The sequence below is a fragment of the Poromitra crassiceps genome (genome assembly GCF_964638095.1).
Source record: "Poromitra crassiceps genome assembly, chromosome: 1".
NCBI lineage: Eukaryota > Metazoa > Chordata > Actinopteri > Beryciformes > Melamphaidae > Poromitra > Poromitra crassiceps.
Window position 1 is genome coordinate 113,493,203 of NC_139623.1, and position 23,786 is coordinate 113,516,988.

General features: G+C 42.1%; 1 pseudogene across 1 annotated transcript in view; it reads right to left on the reverse strand.

Moving 5' to 3' along the window:
• LOC310772740 overlaps positions 1 to 23,786 on the reverse strand; it is a 52,844-nt pseudogene that overhangs the window by 24,204 nt on the left and 4,854 nt on the right. Inside the window, exons 3-8 of the transcript XR_014554018.1 lie at positions 16,098 to 16,220; positions 10,439 to 10,588; positions 8,386 to 8,604; positions 3,330 to 3,490; positions 524 to 632; positions 245 to 340 (exon numbers count right to left, since the gene is read on the reverse strand). The product of XR_014554018.1 is annotated as an uncharacterized misc_RNA (transcript). The remainder of the gene's footprint in view (positions 1 to 244; positions 341 to 523; positions 633 to 3,329; positions 3,491 to 8,385; positions 8,605 to 10,438; positions 10,589 to 16,097; positions 16,221 to 23,786) is intronic.

The window sequence follows — 23,786 nt, forward strand, 5'->3', positions numbered from 1 at the left end:
TCCATGTATTTTTGTGAACAAAGGTTTAAAATTTGCTGGTATTTTCAATTATATATTATAATATTTTTGTGATGATGTTGATGGAATGAAACTCTGCATAGATCTCCAAGTGCAGTGTGTGTGTGCACACGCGCGCATGCATGCGTGTGTGTTGTGGTCTCGGCTGTGGGCAAAGTCAAGTAGTCCAGGCAAGGTCCCTCCGTCCGTCCCGTGCGCTCTCACAATGACTGACTCGTCTCCTCACATGACGGGGTAGCTGGCCAGGTTGGCGATGCCGCAGAGGTTACCACGGTTACGTGCCATCAGGATGTAGCCCTTCTTGCCCCAACTCTCGCTCCAGCTGCCAGGGAGAAGAAAGAGGAGAGAATGAGGGACAGAGGAGGTGTTCAGCATCGCCAGGAGTCAAATGGCTTTTCAGCTCATCATTTTGTCAAGGTGCATCGTTTGGCCGCCACAACAAACAAGCTGTCATCGCCCACCACATGAGCCACCTGATGCCATTCAGACAGGTGACGTGTCCCACCTGTTCTTGACGATCCAGAACTTCTTGCCCTTGGCGGTCTGTCCATAGCCCACTGCCAGCACGGCGTGATTGATGTCGTCTTTGTTGCAGTTTCGGTCGTAGTAAACACCTGGGCATACGACAAGAGAGGAAGAGTGAGCGCTTCACCAGGCGACCTCTGTGACCCCGCCCGAGGCCACAGAACAGTGTCTCAGTTAGAGTAGTCTTTCCTACACAGTAGCCTACATTGTAGGAACTGCACTAACTTCTGTGCAAACTGCAAAAAATGCCTCAAAATCTGTGAGATCATCTTTTTTGCTGATTCTTCATATTGTAATGTACACCTATTTAACAATAAATGCCACAAATAAAATGCAATGCAACAAATTATTTTATCATACTTATATATACAGTATATATATATATAAATATATATATATATATAATATATATATATATTTATATATATATGAAAATCACATTAGTTTTACTTTATTTACTTGGAATATTTTAGTTGCTACTTCATTGTGTAAAATAATCCAACCAGTATCACAGGTTTTTTTTGGCACTAGACTCTACTTCAATTCTTCAAATGGTTAACTAGTGTGTTGAGGAGCTGCTGTCGGCTGCTCAATGATGTTGCATTCAAGTGCTATTTGCCGGAAATCAAACATGTAAGGCAAACAATAAACAAACACAGACGTCCTGTAATTTGCAAAATATTCTCAGTTTCTGACTTTATCATCGGACTTTGGAGAGCGTTCAAGTGAAATTTCCAAGTAGGAAATTTGTTTTCCTGATTAAACCGGATAGCACATAGGGCCCTACGGGCCCTATTCTCCCACAGGCCTTCGGCACTAAAACGGGCCTTAACCGCAAAAAAACGTGCCTTGCGCCTGTTTTGGGACGATATCAATATGGCTTTACGCTGCCAAATGCGCTTTAGGCCGAATGGGCGTGGCGCAGTCCAGAATGGGCCAAAGTGGGCGTGTCGGCCTTAAATCTCGGCGTACTGATATCTTGGCACCTGCCTTAAATTTAGCGCTTTGCGCCTTTGAAAACCAGGCCTATTCACTGCGCCAGTGCACTTGTGCCTCTCCCCTGTCACCCTTCTCTGTCTCTCTCTGAAACCAGGCCTATTCAGCGCGCCAGTGCTCTTCTGCCTCTGAGTCACCCTTCTCTCTCTCTCTCTGACTCCCTCGCTCAAACAGACACAACACATAGCAGCACCCAGCTTCCCATAGGAAATAGCAGTTGTAAGTTTACTGCCTGTGAATGTCCACTCCCAGCATGCAATTGGGTCCTCCATTTCGCTACTAAATAGAGCCGAAATAGATATAAAAGGTAGATCTAAAATAATGTGTAATGGTAAGACAACCTGCAATTGTCGAACATTTCAATATTGGACCAAATAAAACATGAAATGAAACACCACCCTATGTGAAACATATATGTCCTCTTGAGCCTATATATACCCTGTGTGGATTTAACGTGATTTAGGTAAGTGACAGCGGAACGCGCTTCGGAAGCTTCTACTGTCATCTGCTATACTGTGATGTGCGCTCCAATAACTTCGCCCTACTCCACATTTAGTTTTACAATAAAAACACATTTATGCAATGACTTTACATAATGTAGGGTATATTTATGTGCATCATTCTACCTGCAGCAGGGGAGAGAAAACGATATCTTTCTGGACAAACTTTCACCAATCTAATAGGCTATATTTTTCTAGCTGATGCGTTTAGTACATTATTTTCACTTTGATCTTGCTATAGTGTAGCGTATTTACATGCTTGCAGTATTGAAACTGCAGTTAGATTGGTTTGAGAAGCATAATAATATGGAATAATAGCCTATAATGCAGACAGACAGGCTGGATGAAGGGAGGGGGGGGGGGGGGGGCAGAGCGTTTGGCTTTCGTCTGGTTTTGCGGGATCACTGGAATTGGAGCTAAAAAGGCAAGCGTGCGATTCGTTTATTACACTTATCCAATGAGCATGACGGTGCATAATTTTACGACTAAAAGGCGTGGTTGTAATGCTTTGGGCTGCATCTAGCGCCAGCACGACGATATCAAGTGCGCCTTTCCACGCCCACTGCTTTGATCTGCGCCTGCCGCTCGGCCTAGAAACTGCGCCGATGCAACGATAGGGGCAATATTCCTGCATGGCAAACTCCCCCAATGTGAAAAGATTTGCAGCTCAAAACTCGTTTCACTTCTCTTCTATCAATTTGTAGAACTGCCTCAGGCAGAAAATGAAAAACGCCCTGCTGAAGCTGTGTTAAAAGGAAGTCAGATCATTACATTGCAACACATTTAAGCAGCCAACATTAACACATTTTAGCTAGTGCCACAATAGTGGTGTATATTATTCTATTGACTGTTGGCGTTTTTATTGTATTTTGTGTTGAATGGCATGTTATTGTTATTCTGTTTTCCCTCGAGCATCACAATTTAAACAAGGGTTTTAAAGGTGAGGAAAAGTACAAAGATTTTTTTGGGGGTACTATTAATCAGATTTTTTTTTTTACCCCATAGCACAAAATTACCATATCTGTGTGGAGTACATTGGATTGTTGATCAGCACCAATGACTCAAATCTACTTATTTAGATTTCTGGCTTTGAAATCTCACTTTCACTTTACTCTGATATGAAAAAAATAAACTTCCCTCCCACTGCCAGACAATTCCGGAGTGCATCCCCTTCTCTTTTTCCACTCTAGCTTCCCAAGTTTGAAGAAAATAAAAAAATAAAAAACTAAACATGAGTAAACAACAGAACTATGACTGGGTGACTGAACAGAACTATGACTGGTGACTGACCTTTCTGGTAGTACTGGAAGGACTGCAACGTGGCGTCGATGCCCACAGACACCGGGCCCACCTTGTAGAGTGCCACAGCCAGCGCCCGCTCATCTCCCTCAGGGATCTCCTTGTAGCCTTTGCACTGGGCAGACATCCTTGTTGTAGTGACACTGTTCATCCTGCACACAACACCGAGGAGGAGATTCCGATACCTTTATTTCTTACTGTGAAATCCCATAAAATCAAGTTAAAAGGAAGGTTCAGCTATTTTCTTAGCCTCAACGCGAGACTCATCGGTCATTCTTCCTTCTGAATCTCGGATGCGCGGCCCCTAAATCCACTGCAACGGCGGCTAAATGGCTGCACGCGATATAGGCCTACACGTTATCAATCACAATAAAACTGTACCCACCTACGAGACAATGTTGTTATCCAAGATGTGGGTGCCCTGGCACTCCCAAATAGTGCATACTTTCCAATAACGAGCTCTTTTTCACATGGCGGAGCCGATGCTCGAAATTGTAAATTGCACTACACCCTCCCAACCACTGAGCAGCAAACCGATACATCCGGCGTGGTGGAGCACCTAAAAACTTTGGCGCCGGCATGTGGCATGTTTTTTTGTTCTTTAACCGATGAGTTCCCCAGATAGCTAATCAAGTATCCTTTAAACGTTACATTAGAGCTTGTGTTTCTGTGAAATCAGCAGCTGCACCCCCTATTATAATTTGTTAGTGATGCTAGAACAAGTCAATGGGGTTAGAAACCATAACTCTTAAAATCACTTGCAAGCCATTCTGTATAATTCTGTAGCTGTAATAGAACTGCAATAGAACTTGCTCATACTAAGCAGTTGAATGGGATTTTGAAAGTAATGGCTTCATACCCCATTGACTGGCACTAGCATTGCCAACAAATGCTGACTGGAGGCTGGTGCGGAAAAATGTTTTGTAATGTTATAATAGTCACGTGAGTTCTTCACGTGAACTCACGTGACTATGTGACTACGTGGTTGAACTTCCTTCCTGTTTGAGGAAAAAAACACCAGCCCATCACGTGAACTCACGTGACGGGCTGGTTTACCAGGCTAGAAAAAAACGTGATTGAAGGGGAAACTGATTTAGCAAAGTCAGACTGTGGGAGATTACCATTGCATCATTTCAGCTAAGCCACTTCCACTCAGTGAGCCTTGTTCTTCTTTACCGTCATCATGGCATATGGTTATCAGTGTTGGGGGTAACTCATTACGAAAGTAACATATTACCGGTACATGTAATATATTACTTTTAGCAGTAACTCAGTAATATAACTTATTACTTATAGGATTTCAGTAATATTATACCAGTTACTTTGTCAGGTAACTCAAGTTACAATTTTTTTTTTTTTTTTTTTAATCAAAGCACATACTGCCCCCTATCGTTGCATCGGCGCTGTTTCTAGGCCGAGCGCCTGGCGCAGCGCAAATCAGTGGGCGTGGACCAGCGCACTTGATATCGTCATGCTGGCGCTACACGCAGCCAAAGCATTACAACCACGCCTTTTAAGCGTAAAATTATGCACCGTCATGCTCATTGGATAACTGCAATAAACGAATCGCACGCTTGCCTTTTTAGCTCCAATTCCAGTGGTCCCGCAAAACCAGACGAAAGCCAAACGCTCTGCCCCCCCCCCTCCCTTCATCCAGTCTGTCTGTCTCCATTATAGGCTATTATTCCATATTATTATGCTTCTCAAACCAATCTAACTGCAGTTTAAATACTGCAAGCATGTAAATACGCTACACTATAGCAAGATCAAAGTGAAAAGAATGTTCTAAATGCATAGGATAGAAAAATATAGCCTATCCCTATATGATGAGATTAATTTTATATTGGTGAAAGTTTGTCCAGAACGATATCGTTTTCTCTCCCCTGCTGCAGGTAGAATGATGCACATAAATATACCCTACATTATGTAAAGTCATTGCATAAATGTGTTTTTATTGTAAAACTAAATGTGAAGTAGGGCCAAGTTATTGGAGCGGACATCACAGTATAGCACATGACAGTAGAAAGCGTTCCGCAGCGCGTTCCGCTGTCACTTATCTAAATCACATTAAATCGACAAGAGATATATATAGGCCCAGGAGGACATATATGTTTCACATAGGGTGGTGTATTCATTTCGATGTTTCATTTGGTCCAATATTGAAATGTGTACAATTGCAGGTTGTGTTACCATTACACATTAATTTAGATCGACCTTTTATATCTATTTCGCCTCATTTGGTTGCTATTTAGTAGCGAAATGGAGAAGCACAATGCATGCTGGGACAGGCCAGAAAACTTACAACTTATTTTTCCTATATGGGATGGGAAGTGTGTTGTGCCTGTCTAAGCGAGGGAGTCAGAGAGAGAGAGAGAAGGGTGACAGAGAAGAGGCAGAAGAGCACTGGCGCACTAGGCCTGGTTTCAGAGAGAGACAGAGAAGGGTGACAGGGGAGAGGCAGAAGAGCACTGGCGCACTGAATAGGCCTGGTTTTCAAAGGCGCGAAGCGCTAAATTTACGGCAGGTGCGAAGATATCAGTACGCCGAGATTTAAGGCCGACACGCCCACTTTGGCCCATTCTGGGACTGCGCCACGCCCATTCGGCCTAAAGCGCATTTGGCAGCGTAAAGCCATATTGATATCGCCAAGGCCCGTTTTAGCGCCGAAGGCTTGTGGGAGAATAGGGCCCACTGTATTTGATTTGATTTGATTTGATTAGACAGTATGCAATACATAATAAGACAAAATGCTGCAGTGTCAGGGATAAAACAAAAAAGTCCAGGACTTATTTCCATCGTTGTCCCATCGTTGTCCCTTGACAACACAGTTTTATTAGGAAATGATTGGATATTTTTTAAATATCCAATCATTTCCTAATAAAACTGTGTGTTTCTATGCAAATAACCACTATAGATGACAATAACAAAGGAAAAGGATAACATTTAGAATTTTGGATTGTTTACACTGACTTCAAGGCGGTTGAAATTATTTTTCGGGGTGGTTCCGGGGCGGCGATGTCATTTTTTCTGCTGCTGTTGTTTTGGTAAAAGTAATGCAAAAGTAGTGTAATAAGTAACGAGTTACTCTACACAGACAGTAATATTGTCAAGTAACACATTACTTTCAAATGAAAGTAACTAGTAATAGGTAGTATATTGCATTTTGAAAGTAACTTGCCCAACACTGATGGTTATGATGATTGTCTTTACCGTCATCATGGCATATGGTTATGATGATTGTCTTTTTGTGTGTGTTGGAACTTGTGATTAGTTTGCATGTGATGCTCAGAAGGTGTCAACCCATACACTTTCAGTCTGAGTTTAGCTCATGCTGCAGCAGGCATTTTCTGGAAGTTGTGGTCATTTCTGTTTTATCTCATACAGATATGATATGAAGATCTTGGCAGGACTACCACATTGGGCGATTAGCAGAAACAGCTAAACACCAGTTTCATTCTTCCATTCTTTCTTTATTGTCACACTGGAACAAGTGATGGTTAAAGGAACAGTTCACCCAAAAATAAAAAAGTCTGTCACCATCTCGCCAGCACAACTCAAGAGAAAACCAGTCACCATTGACTTCAGTACTGAAGCCAGTAAGCCAGTTTTTCACAACTGAAGTCAATGGTGACTAGTTTTATCTGGAGTTGTGCTAGCAACCTCCCTGTGTGTTTTATATAGACACACTTCAACTGGCATGAGGGGGAGTAGAATTATATTTTTGGGTGATGTGTGCTGCTTGAGGGCGTTTAGATAGTTGTTATTAAGGCAACCGGCGACCCTCCATCCACAAGCTCTAACCTGTAGACTACTGCAAACACCTGCCATCAGGATTCAGTTTACCGCCCGGAGGTGCATATTGCATCACTCTGTACTAGGGATGTCACGATATTTCGTCCCACGAAATTTCGCGATACTAAAGTCCCACGAAATTGCGCGATACAAAACGTGACGATATCGTGGAGATGAAAAACTATATCCCGAGCAAAAGAACCTCTGAACATGCTGCACTGACGGGCCGGCACGATCTGTATTCTCTCTCTATCTTTTTCATTGCTTTGCTTGAAATGGGGACTAAACCGACGCTCATTATATAACCGACAAGATTAAATGCGCTATTTATAGACTAATGCATTGCTGGCGAAGTTTGCGCAACACAATTCACATTTCCCCGTGCGGTTATCCCAATGCGGACCGTGTGTTTCAGTGGATGACAGCAGCGCACTGGCTGTGTGTGTCTGCCGCCTGCACTGTCAGAGGCACAGACGGACACTCTGACAGGGAGACCCCGCCGGTCCAAGTGGCAGGCGAGATGTCTCCCCTCATCTCTAAAGATTAGACCTACAGTAGTCTGAAATGAACTAGTTCGTGCCATTGTTTCCACGGGCACAACATGTCGGCTAAGCAGTTAATAGTATAGCCTACAAATTAATCTCGCTCTGAATGCGTTTAATGTGCGCATAATAGGCTATCTGTCATTAGGGGATGCAGCTCTGTACTCCCGAAACAATTTCTAAATGTACGTTACGATTACCATGTCTAATTGTACGAGTAACGTTAACTTGATACTACGTTTCAATCGTCAATTAACGCTCCGCAACGCTCAACATATAGTGCAGTCAGAGAATTCATTGAAGAGGAATCATCCTCCTTAAGAGGACATAAGATAGTAGCCTACACAATTCATTGCCTGCATAAGTTATTTAAGATATAGATTGTATAGTTTATTTTTCTTTTAGGCCTACCATGCAACAAACGTTTAGTTTGTGACAATGTGACACATTATATTGCAATATAAGCCAATTATCTTCCATGTCGTTTTCTAGTTATTATAACAATTTCCAACAACAGCATTTGTTTTGCATTTTGTGTATTTCAAATAAGACTATTTTTCCAGTCATATATTTTCGTTATTCAAGTTTTGTAAAAAACTAATAAATATCGTATTGTATCGTATCGTAATTGTGAACCCAATATCGTGTATCGTATCGTATCGTGAACTGAGGGTATCGTGACACCCCTACTCTGTACTGTATGACCACATTACCTCTCCGATGTAGGGGTAGACCTGCTCAGAGTCGATGCCTCCATTCTCCTCTACGTATTCGAAGGCCTTGGTCATGTACCCTCCTCCACAGCCGTTGTTCTCAGTGACGCAGTCCACCAGGTTCTGAGGGCTGAGGTCCAGCAGCTGGCCCGTCAGCTTGGCCAGCTGACCCTCCAGAGCGCCGGCCGAGCTAAAGGCCCAGCACGAGCCACACGCACCCTGGGAGAGAGGGAGAGAGGGTGGGGTGAGGTGAGGTGACTAGTTGTCTCTAGTTTAGTTTAGTTTAGTTTCTGTTTATTTTATTGTAGTATAGTTTGATTGTGATTAGTTGTATCTAGTTTAGTTCAGTTTCAGTTTATTTTATCTTAGTATAGTTTGATTAGTTGTCTCTAGTTTAGTTTAGTTTCAGTTTATTTTATTTTAGTATAGTTTGATTGTGATTAGTTGTCTTTAGTTTAGTTGTCTTTAGTTACTCTACTACTGTACCTCCACCAAGGAGGTTATGTTTTCGGTCTGTTTGTCAGCAGGATTACAGAAAAACGACTGGACCCATTTCCATGAATCTTTGTCGAAGTGTGTTGCATGGGCCAAGGAAGAACCTATTACATTTTGGAGCAGATCTGGATCCGGCTTCTTGGCCGAGGTCTGCGGTCTTCGAGTGCCCTTCTAGTTTATATTTAGTTTCACTGGTGTGAGTCTGCACATTCAAAGAATTCGAGTGGATCGAGTCCCATGTACATCACATTAAGCATAACACGACAACACAATAATTAAGCTTAATTCACATAGTCTCTGTTGGAGCCTTACTGGTTGCACAGACAAGAAATTTGTGAAGTCAGAAATAGACAAAAATAAACAATATATACAGATCTAGAGAATATTGCTCAGAGTGCTAGGTGTTTCTGTTTTTCACCCTCACTGAGTTTTGACTGTTTTTCACACAGCAAGGAAAAACACCTGAGCACAAACAGAGCAGCTACACTACTGTACAGTCAATATATTACGAGATGCATCTGTGAGAACTGACTGAAATGGTAACAACAATAAAATACTTGAGTAAGGGAGATACTGTACATTACAATGAGCAGCTCATGGCCAGGTGTAGAAAATCAAGTCATTCAAATTGCAGCAGTTGGTGTCTTCTGCTGTCTGTCCACTAGAGGACAGACTTTGACAACTTTGATTCAAAAGTTTGAGGGAAAACGGTTCTGTTTGTTGGATCAAATAATGTCATTAGTCAGATTGTGTTGCTCAGCCTGGGGGAGTGTGTACATTTCACACAATAACAAATACATTGTTTTATTAGTTTGAGGATCCTATGACTGATGGACCTGACTGATATAAGCCAGTAAAATAAGCCTATGGGAGACAATGACATTGCATTATAAATTACTTCAGATATTGAGTTCAGAAGCCCACACAAACTGCTATGGTACAGGAGTCTTTGTAGTTTGATACTATATAATACAGAATACCATGTGTTCACTAAATTAATTCCAGTGGATTTGGAGTATAGGGCTCGACTGATATGGGGTTTTAAAAGATAATATTGATACTGATATTGGTAGATTGAAGTCACAGATAGATGTTATTTTGTAATGAAATATTCATTCATAAAAAGAAATAGCCTACTATTTTGGAGAAGTTTCCCTGTACTGTAGGTAGACTTGTAGATGCTCTCTCACTGCACACTTGACTAGTAAAATCCATTCAGTGTCTGGCAAATTGTTGTCATAGTGTAAAATGCTGCCTGGCTTTACCTTTTCTGTTGCTCAGACTTCTTATCCCAATTAAAAATGTTGCAACATTGATAATCAAAGCAATTCACTTGGGGATACATGATGCTGTGCATTCAGTTAATCTGTTGCATAATTCATAAGCAACAGAAGCAGAGGAGAAGCTTTAAAGTAACAGCTCAATAGATCTGCTGTTTAAGGTTGCAGTGAGCTTTTAATCCACTAGAGGGACAGCATCTAGACAAAACATGCTAGTACAAAACAAAAACATCTCCAACGTGTTTTAGACATTAGAGATGCTTCCTTGGCTCTCTGACCTGGTTCTTGACCGGCGTCACCATGCCCTTCTTGCGGTAGTCGACAGACTTGGGCAGCCGCTCCAGCTTGTCGTAGGCTGCCGTGAAGCTGCGCTCTCTGTTCACTGGCACCTGGAGTCCGGTCATCTTCTCAACCACCTCCTCCGATGTCTGAGGGAGAGACGAGACAGAGCACCGTTACATCTTACCAGAGATGGGGACTTGGACTTGAGACTTGGACTTGAGACGTAATTAAGTGGCACTGGCACACACAGAGGAAGCAAATTGTTGCATTTCTGATCAGTTATGTCATATATCATGTTATTTATGAGGGCTTTAAAACATCAATGACAGATTAATAGATCTGGGGGCCGGGGCTATTTTTCTATAAAAACAAATAAATAAAATAAATAGAAAATACCGAGGTCATGTGGTGTCCTCAATGGTAGCTACGGGCATGCTTCAGTGATGCATATGGACCAAGGCGAAGCCGAGGTCCTGCCGCATCACTGTCGTGCCACTAATGACAGTAAAGCACACCCTCTTGTGTTCTAAGCAGACCGGATGGAATGCAGCAGAAACTTGAGACTTGACTTGGACTCAAGCTCAAAGTCTTGAGACCTGACTTGGACTTAATTGTATAAAATGACGAGTATTTCTGCATCTTACACCATGCTGTATAACTCAGGGATTTAGCTGAGGCTCTCAAACGCCAAAAACGTTAGCTTAACAATTTTGGCTCTAAAATTGTTAGATGGTAAAAAAAAAATGATGGTAGTTTTTAGAGGGGTGGGAGTTTTGAGAGGGGTGGGAGAGCTTAGGTTTAGCCGTGGGGGGTGGGAGAGGTTAGTTTTAGGCATGGGGGGTGGGAGAGTTTAGTTTAGTTTAGTTTATTAGGATCCCCATTAGCCATTACACAAGGCAACAGCTACTCCTGGGGTCCACAGTCAAAACAACAATACAGATACATTACAAATATGTAAAGTAAAAGACAAAACATTTTAAAATCATACGTTTAAGACAAACAAGAGAAAAACCCTCAAAAACGTATACAGGAATATAATACTATAATATAATACATCTACCTATAACCCTAAAACACATGCATGTGTTACGTGATTAAAAAGTTCTGATACATCAACATCAGTACTCCTTTAACCCCTTCTAAAGGGGCCTATTTCTGAAGAAAATGGTGAAAACGACATACCCAAACTAAAATGCTTACTGTGGCTGAACCGCTAGGGTTACAGACAACTGCCTGACCATTTCTGAAAGGTAAGACTTTGAAGTTTCTGTTCCAAGTGTCAGAATGACTCTATGTGTTACTCACCCTGAGTAACACCAGCTCAAACACAGTGGTTGATTCTCGCCTAGAATAAAAAACACTTTTACAGTGTAAACAGTTACCTGTGGTTGTTGTATTTATGGCTAGAAACCCAATGGAGACATAGCCACAGGCCTTACCACATCCCAACTCAAAGAAGATGAAAAAATACCAAAACATGAGTATTTGGCAGTGGTTTTTGTAGGGAGATACCTAGGCGGATTTCCAAAAAGCCATTATAAAAAGTCATTTGAAAAAGCCAAATAATCTGAAATGTTGTCTTTGTCTTTGTACAAAGACAGCTATAACTTCTGCTGTGTTGATCTGATCTGAAAAAGGAAGACATGGTTCGATGCGCAAGATTCAGCCGGTTAATTTGGTATGTAGCATGAACAGCATTGTTCAGAATTAACTACCTAATTAATCACATAAATGACAAATAAACAGCAAAAAAATCAGAAACGTAACGCCGGCGTTACGGTGCCATGCAAGAGGATCTTTATTTTCTTCTTAAAGCCCAGTTTTCCCTCAATTTCTATTATATCCGGTGGTAGTTTATTCCATAAGCCCATTGCTCTATACATCACTGAATTTCTCATTGCCTCTGTGTGTGGTTTAGGTGTAGTAAATCTTCCCATTACCGCATTCCTAGTTCCATGTGCGTGCCTATCCCTAGTATACTGTACACGCTTATATAGACAGTCCGGTTTTCTCTTAATACATATATTTCTGAATACTGACACAAGACTAGCCGCTACTTTTTGTTCAACCATTAGCCATGATAATTTCCTATACATAGGTATGGTAGGTGACCTGCTACTGTAACTATACCCCAATGCCAGACGTGCAGCCTTATTCTCGGCCACTTGTAGTTTCTTCACGTCTTTCTTATCTGCATTCGACCATACAGCTGGACAGTAGTCCAGGTGCGACAGCACCAGTGCCTGGACTACCTGGACAACAGAGGACGGTGTCAGAAGCGCAGCACATTGTCTTATCATTCCTAGCCCTTTACCCATTTTCCTGGTTATGTTTTCGATATGTGTGGACCATGATAGATGACTGTCCAGTGTAACACCCAACAATTTTGTCTCTTCAACTTGTTCAATTGGCAATTCATTAGGTTCAGGTTAGGTTTAGGGTTAGGCGTGGGGGTGGGAGAGGTTAGGTTTAGGCGTGGGGGGTGCGGTGGGAGAGGTTAGCGTTAGGCGTGGGGGGTGGGAGAGGTTAGTTTTAGGCATGGGAGGTGGGAGAGGTTAGGTTTAGGGTTAGGCGTGGGGGTGGGAGAGGTTAGGTTTAGGCGTGGGGGGTGGGGTGGGAGAGGTTAGGGTTAGGCGTAGGGGGTGGGAGAGGTTAGGTTTAGGGTTAGGCGTGGGGGGTGGGATATGTTAGGTTTAGGTGTGGGGGGTGGGAGAGGTTAGGGTTAGGCGTGGGGGGTGGGAGAGGTTAGGTTTAGGGTTAGGCGTGGGGGGTGGGAGAGGTTAGGGTTAGGTAAGGGTTAGGCGTGGGGCCCCGAAGGGGGGTTGGAGACCCCCCAGACCCAAACCCTAAACCTAACCAAAAACCCACAAATAAAACTTTACCATCTAACAATTGTATAGACAAAATTGTTAAACTATAACGTCTTTGGCTGTGGACACATGTTTCTATTATACAAATTTTGGAGACTGGGTTGTTCATCCACAGTGACATGCTCCGATTCCTAGATCACCAATGTTAGAAGCAAGCAAGTAAGGAGGTCAAAGATCAGACTCTCAGCACCCTGACAGTACATGGAACAAAATATTTCTCCCTTGAATAATCATGAAAGAAAGAGATGTACTAGGGAAGGAAAAATTTAAAGGTATAAAAGGATTCATTTTTAGACAAGAGCAAGTAGAGGAGGAAGATGTTGGAGAGGTGGATTTGATTCAACAAAGAGAGGACATTTTTACTCCACCAGGGAAATGTCACTTATTTGTACTACAGAATACAAAGAGAGAGAGGGACAGGCACTGAAGACATGAGACAGCAGAAGAGGCATTAAGGTGCATTATACACACAAAAGACCTGCCAGATAGAATGAAAGAATAAAAGAAAATATGAAAAAGGATACAAGAAGAAGAGAGAGAGAGTGGAGGGAGGGAGAGAAAGGAAAGACTGAGATCAGAGGAGAAAGTGAAATGAAGAGAAAAGGATTGAGGAGAAAGATGGAGGGGTGAAAAGAGAATGTCAGCTATTTATTTTCAGTATTTAAATGACTCCTGTGCCTTTCGCCATCAGCCGGGAGTCATACTGAAACTAATCGATGCATGATATCCATTAGCAATTGTCTAAAGGGAAATTTAAACCTAACCTGAATTATGGCAGTTTGATTGCAGAAGGAGCCTTAATAGTCTAGGACCTGGCTCAGATTTGTATGCACTTCATTTAGGAGAGAATATCTCAACTGTTATAGACTAATATGACCCCTGCAAACAACTTGGGGTGTGTGCCAAAATATCTATCTGGGACGAAAACCCCCAAAATGGCCAGGTTTTTTAAAAAGCGAATGGGATTTTTTCCCCTTCAAAGATATTTCTACCAGTTTAATCTTCACATTAAAAGAAAAAAAATTATTACACTTTTTCTTTAGAAAGTGTTTAATATGCAATTTATGCAATATATCATTAAATATGCATAAATTAGCTATGAACTGTTGTAACTACAGATTGTTCAGAATGGCAACTTATTACCATACAACTAACAACACAGGAATTGGCATATATTTATTAACTTAAACTGTCTGGAGTTAAAGCAAAGTTAGAGCTTTTGTGTATAGGGGAGACCGGGGATATGTCATGTATGTAACATGGGTCAGTTGTAACACTTTCCATTCCTTCAATCAGGAGCAAGATATGAATCACCTGATTCACTCTGCACATGCTCAGTTTAGTCCTTAGTCCACATGTGAGGAAGTAGCAGCCTGTGGCAGATACAGCCAATTTTAGGAGGGAAAAAACTAATTTTGATGTAATTTTTTTTTTTTTTTACTTAATTGATTTTTTTGATAGCATTGCTATGCAAGATGGCTGTTGTTCCATTTGAAAATAGTGTAAATTAGTTAGGACAGCATAGCTGGCATCTTAAAGTTAGGAGAGCTTTTTTAAGATTTTGGGGAGTTGGGACGCTTCTGTAATACGCTTTTCCCATTTTAAATTAGGATGAGAATATTGACTTAGGAACTGTTGTTCTGTAATGGGTGTTTTCCTAAATCAAGTCCTAACTCTAATTACCATGGTTACCAATCATTTAGGATAGGATTTGGAATTTAGGAAGTTTCTGTAATGTCGCCCCTGGTGTGCAAAAAACAGCCATCAGTCACGACCTGCGCTGACATTCATGTCACTCACTACAGCTCATTGAATGGTCACCAAGCCTTTGTTTTGCCTCTGCAAAGGCTGCAGCGTGCATGTGAGGCTGCAGAGTGCATGTGAGGCTGCAGCGTGCATGTGAGGCTGCAGAGTGCATGTGAGGCTGCAGAGTGCATGTGAGGCTGCAGCGTGCATGTGAGGCTGCAGTGTGCATGTGAGGCTGCAGCGTGCATGTGAGGCTGCAGAGTGCATGTGAGGCTGCAGAGTGCATGTGAGGCTGCAGTGTGCATGTGAGGATGCAGAGTGCATGTGAGGCTGCAGAGTGCATGTGAGGCTGCAGCGTGCATGTGAGGCTGCAGAGTGCATGTGAGGCTGCAGAGTGCATGTGAGGCTGCAGCGTGCATGTGAGGCTGCAGAGTGCATGTGAGGCTGCAGTGTGCATGTGAGGCTGCAGAGTGCATGTGAGGCTGCAGAGTGCATGTGAGGCTGTAGTCCGCATCAGCTAAACTTCAGAGGAAGAAATGGATCACTGGCACTTACAGTAGGGGTAGGGATTTTTTTTTTACTACTACACTTTACTACACTGACCCAAAATACTGTGTGCTGCAGGAGACACGTGACTCCAGCAGTGCGATTAAAAGGAGCAAACAAAGTGGGGCAAAGCATACAGCCCAGGCCATGTGACATGTTCAGCTTCACATGGAGGATGTGAGAAAATGATACTGAGATGGTGCACCTGATCTACTATGAATCACCTCAGTCTAAAACGGTAAAACTGTCTATCTTCTGTAACATTTTACAATAAGGGTACATTATTTTAAGGGTTAATGCATTAACAGCATTGACCATAAGCTTGCTCTAACCTTAACCAGTGACTTCATGCCTCAAGCCAACCACTATACCTTCAGGGTTTTGCATAAGCGCCAGTTGTCACCAAATGGCCAAAATTGGGGGGGCCAACACATCCAATATTTGTTTCTTAACTAAATGTAAGGTAAAGTGATTCTAATATGAGTCCACTCACCATGTCTCCCAAGTGGTTCATCCCCAGCTCATAGGAGTGCATGCCCAGTGCTGCCTCCTGGTTGTGAGCTTCAATCATGCGCATGTTCTTCTCCCAGATGGACCTCCGGATCCCCTCCTCGTCCTAACAGACCAACCCAATGACAAAATGCAGCAAAATGATATGTGTGACTTTGTGCAATGTGTCAGTAACAGAAACTGAACTACATTTGTTTCGCACTTTGAATACAAATCTGCAGCTCTTACAGACACAAGATAGGAAAAGACATGGCTCCATATTGCTTGGTTACCTTAAGAAACCTGCTCTGCTTAGTATTCGTCATCTTAACAACCATTAGCATAACTATAATCATTACTTTCCATCTTGATATCCATTCCAGTAATGGAATATGCAAATGCTTTGAGCAGACTTTGATTCTATTACAGGGATGTCAGTTCAAGGATGGTTGAATTAGACGAACTGTTGGGGGAATACTGATTAAAACCTGGTATTTTATAATTAGAGAGAGAGAGAGGTTCTGCTGACTACACTGCAATGTGAATATGTGCCACTTAATTATGCTATCATGTAAACACACGTTTGTACAGCTATCTTAACGAGGACATTAATGGACATAATGCATTCCCTAACCCACAACTAATTGCCTAATGCTAACCATGACCCTACCTAAACCCTAACGCTAAGCATGACCCTACCTAAACCCTAACTCTAACCATGACCCTACCTAAACCCTAACGCTAAGCATGACCCTACCTAAACCCTAACGCTAACCATGACCCTACCTCAACCCTAACGCTAACCATGACCCTACCTAAACCCTAACGCTAACCATGACCCAGACCTACCTAAACCCTAACGTTAACCATGACCCTACCTAAACCCTAACGCTAACCATTACCCTACCTAAACCCTAACGCTAACCATTACCCTACCTAAACCCTAACGCTAACCATTACCCTACCTAAACCCTAACGCTAACCATTACCCTACCTAAACCCTAACGCTAACCATGACCCTACCTAAACCCTAACGCTAACATTACCCTAGCTAAACCCAATTCTAACCTAATCCTTAACTCATTCACCGCCAATGACGTCTTTGACGTGTTATCAGCAATGGCCTTCCCCGCCAAGGACGTGTTTGACGTGTTTTTGTTTTTATTGGTGCAGCGCCTGCAGCAAACACTTGCCCAGCCTGTGACACAGACACAGGTCCCTGCCTTCAAAGGGTAGCCGACAGCACGCGATCAAACACATACCGCAGCTGTTGTTTTGAAATTGAGCAAGAGGAAAAGCAGAGAACGGGTAACGCTTCCTTGTGCAGACAGGAGAAACGCCATTGAAACGCCCTCGGCGCGCTGCACGAGCTGGAGTCGCCTTCCTCTGTGCCAGCCAGGAGAAAATGGGAGAAAGTAATCAAGAGATGTGTTTGATCATCGGAGGAATGAGGAAATGATCGATCAGTTTGCGAGGGCGGTGAGGACGTGTTGAATAGCCGAGGGGAAAACGGGAACGATCAAATAGCAGAGTTGATATGACATGGACGAGGACAGGTGTACCAGAACAAATCAAAAATAAACACAGGAACAGCTAGGCAGCAGCGGGCAGAAGGCACTCACAGCAGCCCGCTGTCCTTCTCAAGAGCTCTTCAGTTGGTTCATGAAATCGCTGGGCTGCGTGCCCTCCAGTGTTGCTCCTGGCCAATCCCAGCGCCACAGGGCGTGGTTATTGCTTATCCTATGTTGGGTTAGAAATCTAAAAGGGGGATCGTGTGTGTGTGTGTGTGTGTGTGTGTGTGTGTGTGTGTCTGTCTGTCTGTCTGTCTGTCTGTCTGTCTGTCTGTCTGTCTGTCTGTCGGTGTGTCTGTCTGTCTGTCTGTCTGTCTGTCTGTCTGCACACTCACACCGAGTAAACTGTATTGTTGAATGTAAAAAAAAAGCACTTCATGTGTGTATATATATATATATATATATATATTTTTTTTTGTCATTTGTGTCCTAACGAATAATATTTACATGTCTGATGTCAATACAGTTCAAAATAAAAGAATTGAGAGTGAGTTATGCCTGAGATTGTGCCCTTTTACAAAAATGCTTTTTTCTCCCTTTTCTCTTCCCAGACAGGCTTTTTTGGTGAACATGGGGTGTATAAAAAGGGTTATAAGTAGAGTACAGAACATGCTAAAAGCTAACTTTCTTTTTGGGGGTGAAAGTAGAGACTTAGATCTTCATTTCGAGGTATTGGACATCACTGTAGTCCTAGTACAGAATTTACTGTGGGTCTTGAAAGATGACCAAACATTATGGAAATACTTGGCCTGTGCCAAAAATGCCAGTCAGATATTGGCAGTGAATGAGTTAAAGTCGAGCTGAACCCAAAAATGACTTTTCTTTTCTTTTAGTTCAAATACCTGGGTATGCAGTGCACCTATTTAATAATGTATGCCAAAAAAATCACAAAAATCTAATTTCTTTAGTTTTTCACACTTTTTCACATCAAAAGTTCATTTTTCAAGATTTCATTCATAACAGTAATCTACAGTTTGTTCACGTCACCTAGTACTATCAAAAATGTCTACCCCATTTCAACCAATCATATCACGACATGGCAGCTGTCAATCAAATCTTCATTTCAGGATAATTTTCTATTCCAAATGAAGGAGAAAATGGTGCCTAGTGCCTGTCATCTGGCAGAATTTCTAGCCCATAAACTAACTACTAACTTGGCCAATTGTATGGAACATACTAAATAAATCAAAAGGTAATGTCTGAGAATGCAAAGAAATGTAACTGGCTAGTTAAAACTCGCATTCCAGGAATATTGTATTTACCGCAATAGCGATAATAGCGCACGCCTGAGAGCCTGGTTGTCAGGGGTCGCCCCTCGGAGATTCCAGGCGGGCGGGCAGCACCCATGCATCTGATTGTCCGCTCGTTCCACACAGAAGTAGCTGGCTGCCTGGTACTCGGCGGATCCCACTCACATAGCACGACAACACGCTGAATCCCACTCGATTTGGGGGTGGAACACGCCAGGATTGGCCAATGCCAAAGCCAGTCCCCAGAATTGTCAAATCAAATAATCAACATGCTACTATGACCCGCCTCTCAACCTGGCCTCTCAGACAAGTTATGTTTTCAATCTGAAATGGACTATGACCCACGCGCCGAACGGGTTCAGTTCGAATTTAACCTTCAAACAGCCCTTTGACAGTGCGTGAGAAAGTGAGGACCGCCGGCCAAAATGTCCTAAAATGTCTTCACTTCCCAGGTATAACACTTGTTCCAGTCGTCCCCCTCTCAGGTAGAGATGGTCATATTAATTGTTATACGTCGTACAGATTATTTAGTATTTATGGCTGTCATTATTGGAAAGGGGGTTTGGCTCAGGAAGTGATGTGACGGGAATGAATATAACGGGCCCTATCTTCGCAGTGGCCTTAGGCGCAAAAACTGGCTCCCAGATGACTAAACATTCCTTAAATGAATTGGTCCTCAGGAACCCGAGTACCCCCCCAACTTCAAACCCGACCCGACCCGGTCCTAGTAAGTTTGAATCCCGAGATCAACCCAGCCCGACCAATTAGCAAAAATTGTCGGCACGAACCCGACCCGAGCCCGTCGGGCTCAGGCTAAAACTCTGAATTCTAAGCTGTGCGTGCATGCATGCATGTGTAAGCATGGAAGAGAAGGAGAGAGAATAAAGAGAGTATCAATCTAGCCTACTGTAAAGACATTTTTCTTTTTCTTTTCTTTTTTTGCACAGCCCGAGCCCAACCCAGCCCCACCAATTAGCATAAATTGTCAACCTGAAACTGAGAACTCTATGGAGAATATATGTCTGATAAAAAGTTCCAATTGAAACTGGCGTCTCAATCTGGGCCTCATGGATATGTGCCACATAAATGGATCCAGAGGCAGAACCTACACGAGTATTGGAAAGCTCATGTGGGGCTCAGTTCAGTCAAAACTCAAGTAACAGTTCAGGATTAAGCGTGAAGACCTGCAGCGAATGCAACCTCAGCAAATTCCTGAGTCTTGTCTTTCTCTGGTTAATATCCTATCAGCAGTTCAAACAAACGTGTGAGCTGCAACTTCCCAAAGTAGTGACCTGACTGGCTGATGAACTGAATCAGATGGAGACAGACGGTGAGTCAAACAGACTACACATGCTGAAGATTACTCACTAAAGCAAATAGACAGAAGAAAGGGGAACAACGAAGAGACAAAGAGAGAGAGAGAGAAAGAGAAGCAGAAGCAAAAGAAGATACAGATAAAAGCACATACATACAAAACAATCTATTTGAGAAGGTCCAGTCACTCAAACAAATCTTCAACCTTTTTCAGCCCAAGGACCCCTTGGTTGATAATGAATCAGAGCAGGGACCCCCTACGATTTAAAATAAAATAAACTCGTGTTGCATTTTAAACCTGGTCTATAATAACATTTATAATCCAGCGCACACCAGGATATCAGGATTGACACTTCTTTTTTATTAATAGATAACATTAAAAAAGCAAGAAAGAGCAAACGATGTGTTTCGCATATTGCTTCATCAGATTCGCTTTGTAAATCATTTTTGTCAAAAGTAGCTTATTATTGCATATTAATGCTTGGAGTTTAATACTCAATATTATTTTTGTCTAAAATACATTTTTACAATTTTCACAAAATGTCAAAAATTTGACCCCCTCCAGTGCAGACCCCCTGGGAGCCCCTGACCCCCTGTTGAAGACCACTGGTCTAACAAATGTGCATGGGTAGGTATAAACTTACAATAATTCACATTTTGACCACATGCGTGGTCAAGATGAGGCTTATTAGGGTGAGTCATGCATTCATTCATTCAGTCAGGAATGGATAACGGTTATGATGTCATCAGTGATGATGTCATCAGTGATGATGTCATCAGTGATGTCATCCTTCCTGGCTGAGGCTAATGCTGCCTTCAAGTCACCTCACCTCGTGTTTACCGTGAATACGACAAATCCACTTGAACAGCCCCCTCGTGGTATTCACGACTTGTGTGGAATCTTTCTGAAAGCTTTGAAGCTCACGACCTGTGACGTGTCTTGTGATGTTTTCACAAATGGCGGACGCCATGGACGTTGATGGAAAGTAAATATATTGACATTTTAGCTAGAGCTTTTCATAGTCATTTTTTATAATGTCTGAGGAACATGTTGATATTCTCAACACTCTCATCTTGTTTCCTCTGTCATTATGCCTTTTGCATTTCCTGCATTAATGTAGCCACTGGCTAGCTAGTGGTAGCTACATTGTTAGCCTCGGTGGCTTCTAGTCAACTGCGCATGTTCACGACGTGACCACTTGAATGCCAAGCGTGTCGTGTACACAACTTCCGGTCTCGTATTCATGGTAAACACGAGGTGACTTGAAGGCAGCAAGTTCAGTGATGATGTCATCACTCATCAGTGATGATGTCATCTGCAGTGTTACAGAGCTGAACATCTGCCAGAAACAGAAAAACATCTTTAAACCTGCCAAACTTGGCCTGTAGTTTAGTTTCCTCGAATGGGCTTGTTCTATTATATTTGTCTATAAAACACTAAGTTAAACCAATTGAATTTGCTTCAAAGAACTACAAATTGTTTTTCTTCTGTGCTGTGCAGTGCTTTGAAGAGTCAGCAGTACAGAATGTTTGAAGAAGTTTGCTATGATGTATTTTACTTGTAAGAAACAGGCACAACAAAGAACATAAAGAACTCTGTTAAACAATTGATGTCCACATTTTGACTGCAAAACGGTTCTGTAAACTGAGTTATGCATTCAGAGAAATGCCCCATTGTCGTAAAACAACTGAAGTGCACATTAACGAGACTGTCCTCTCCCCAAAATCGACCCCATACTTTGTTTGTACAAGCTGCTTGTTACGACCTATAGTTACATTTTAAGGTAAAGCGACCTCTAGTAGACCTCTAGTGTAAATAATGTCCATCTGGTATGTTTGGTCTGCGTCCGTGTCACGTGACTGTCAAGTTCCTCTGTCAAGGTTTAAATAGCACGGTGGAAAGTGAGGCCTCGGGGATGGTGGATGGGCATAGGATTTGCCTGCAATGTGGGAGACTGGGGTTGCATTCCCAGGACATACAACCATGAGTCCTGCTTCTTTTTTTTTTAACTATGACCAAATGATTTTGCTAACCTTAACCAAGTTGTTTTAGTTGCCTATAACCATGACCATAACCCAAGTTGTTTTAGTTGCCTATAACCATGACCATAACCCAAGTTGTTTTAGTTGCCTATAACCATGACCATAACCCAAGTTGTTTTAGTTGCCTATAACCATGACCATAACCCAAGTTGTTTTAGTTGCCTATAACCATGACCATAACCCAAGTTGTTTTAGTTGCCTATAACCATGACCATAAACCAAGTTGTTTTAGTTGCCTATAACCATGACCATAACCCAAGTTGTTTTAGTTGCCTATAACCATGACCATAACCCAAGTTGTTTTAGTTGCCTATAACCATGACCATAAACCAAGTTGTTTTAGTTGCCTATAACCATGACCATAACCCAAGTTGTTTTTTGCCTACACCTTACCGTAACCTTAACCCTAACCTTAAAGGCCCCCTCCAGTCAGCTTTCCTAACTGTACCTGTTGTTCTATGAGAACATTCTAATTATCGTTATATAGTCAGTCATCATCTGATTTGCTAACGCCAAAAACTAACACTAGCTATTTATATCAGTATTTATATAGTTATGGCATGATGTATGACATAGTGTTCCATTGAGTACTGTAATGGTAAGTCATTACCCCTTTTTAGCAACAGCTTCCTTTTTGAAGTTTGAGCACAAAATTAGGTTATTTGTAATACACACACACACACACACACACATATAGCAATAGATCACGACAGGCCGTATATGCTTATTACACCACACCTAAGGGTCGTGCTTTGGCGGAGGGCGAACACACCCTTATGTGTGGTATAATAAGCATATATCACGGTCTGAAGTGATCTATTGCTTTTCTAAAATGGTACTAAGTATGGCAATATGAAAATTATTATTATTATTATTATTATATTTAAATGTCTTAAATCAGTGTTTGGACCTGAGCCCATCTGGCTCAGGTCCAAACAGCTCACCTTCCTATCAACTCGCCCATCATGAGAGCAATATATGCTCAATATACCACAGCTGTGAGCCAATCAGATTGCTTGATTTGAGAGAGCCGTTTTATAAATATAATAAAAACAATATATACAGTATATATACACATATATATATATATATATGTGTGTGTGTGTGTGTGTGTGTGTGTGTGTGTGTGTGTGTGTGTGTATATATATGTGTGTGTGTGTGTGTGTGTGTGTGTGTGTGTGTGTGTGTATATACATGTATATACAGTATATGTGTGTGTGTGTGTGTGTGTGTGTGTGTGTGTGTGTGTGTGTCTGTGTGTGTGTATATATATATGTGTATGTGTGTGCGTGTATGTGTGTGTGTGTGTGTGTGTGTGTGCGTGTGTGTGTGTGTGTGTGTGTGTGTGTGTGTAAGCAATAGATCACGACAGGCTATGGTATATGCTTATTATACCACGGGTCGTGGTTCGCCCGTGAATCACTTTTATGCCTTTTGAAGCATTTTCTAAAAATCGTGTTTAAAAAAACCCATCGACCTTTCAAAGTCATAAAAGTGATTCACGTTTGTGAAGAG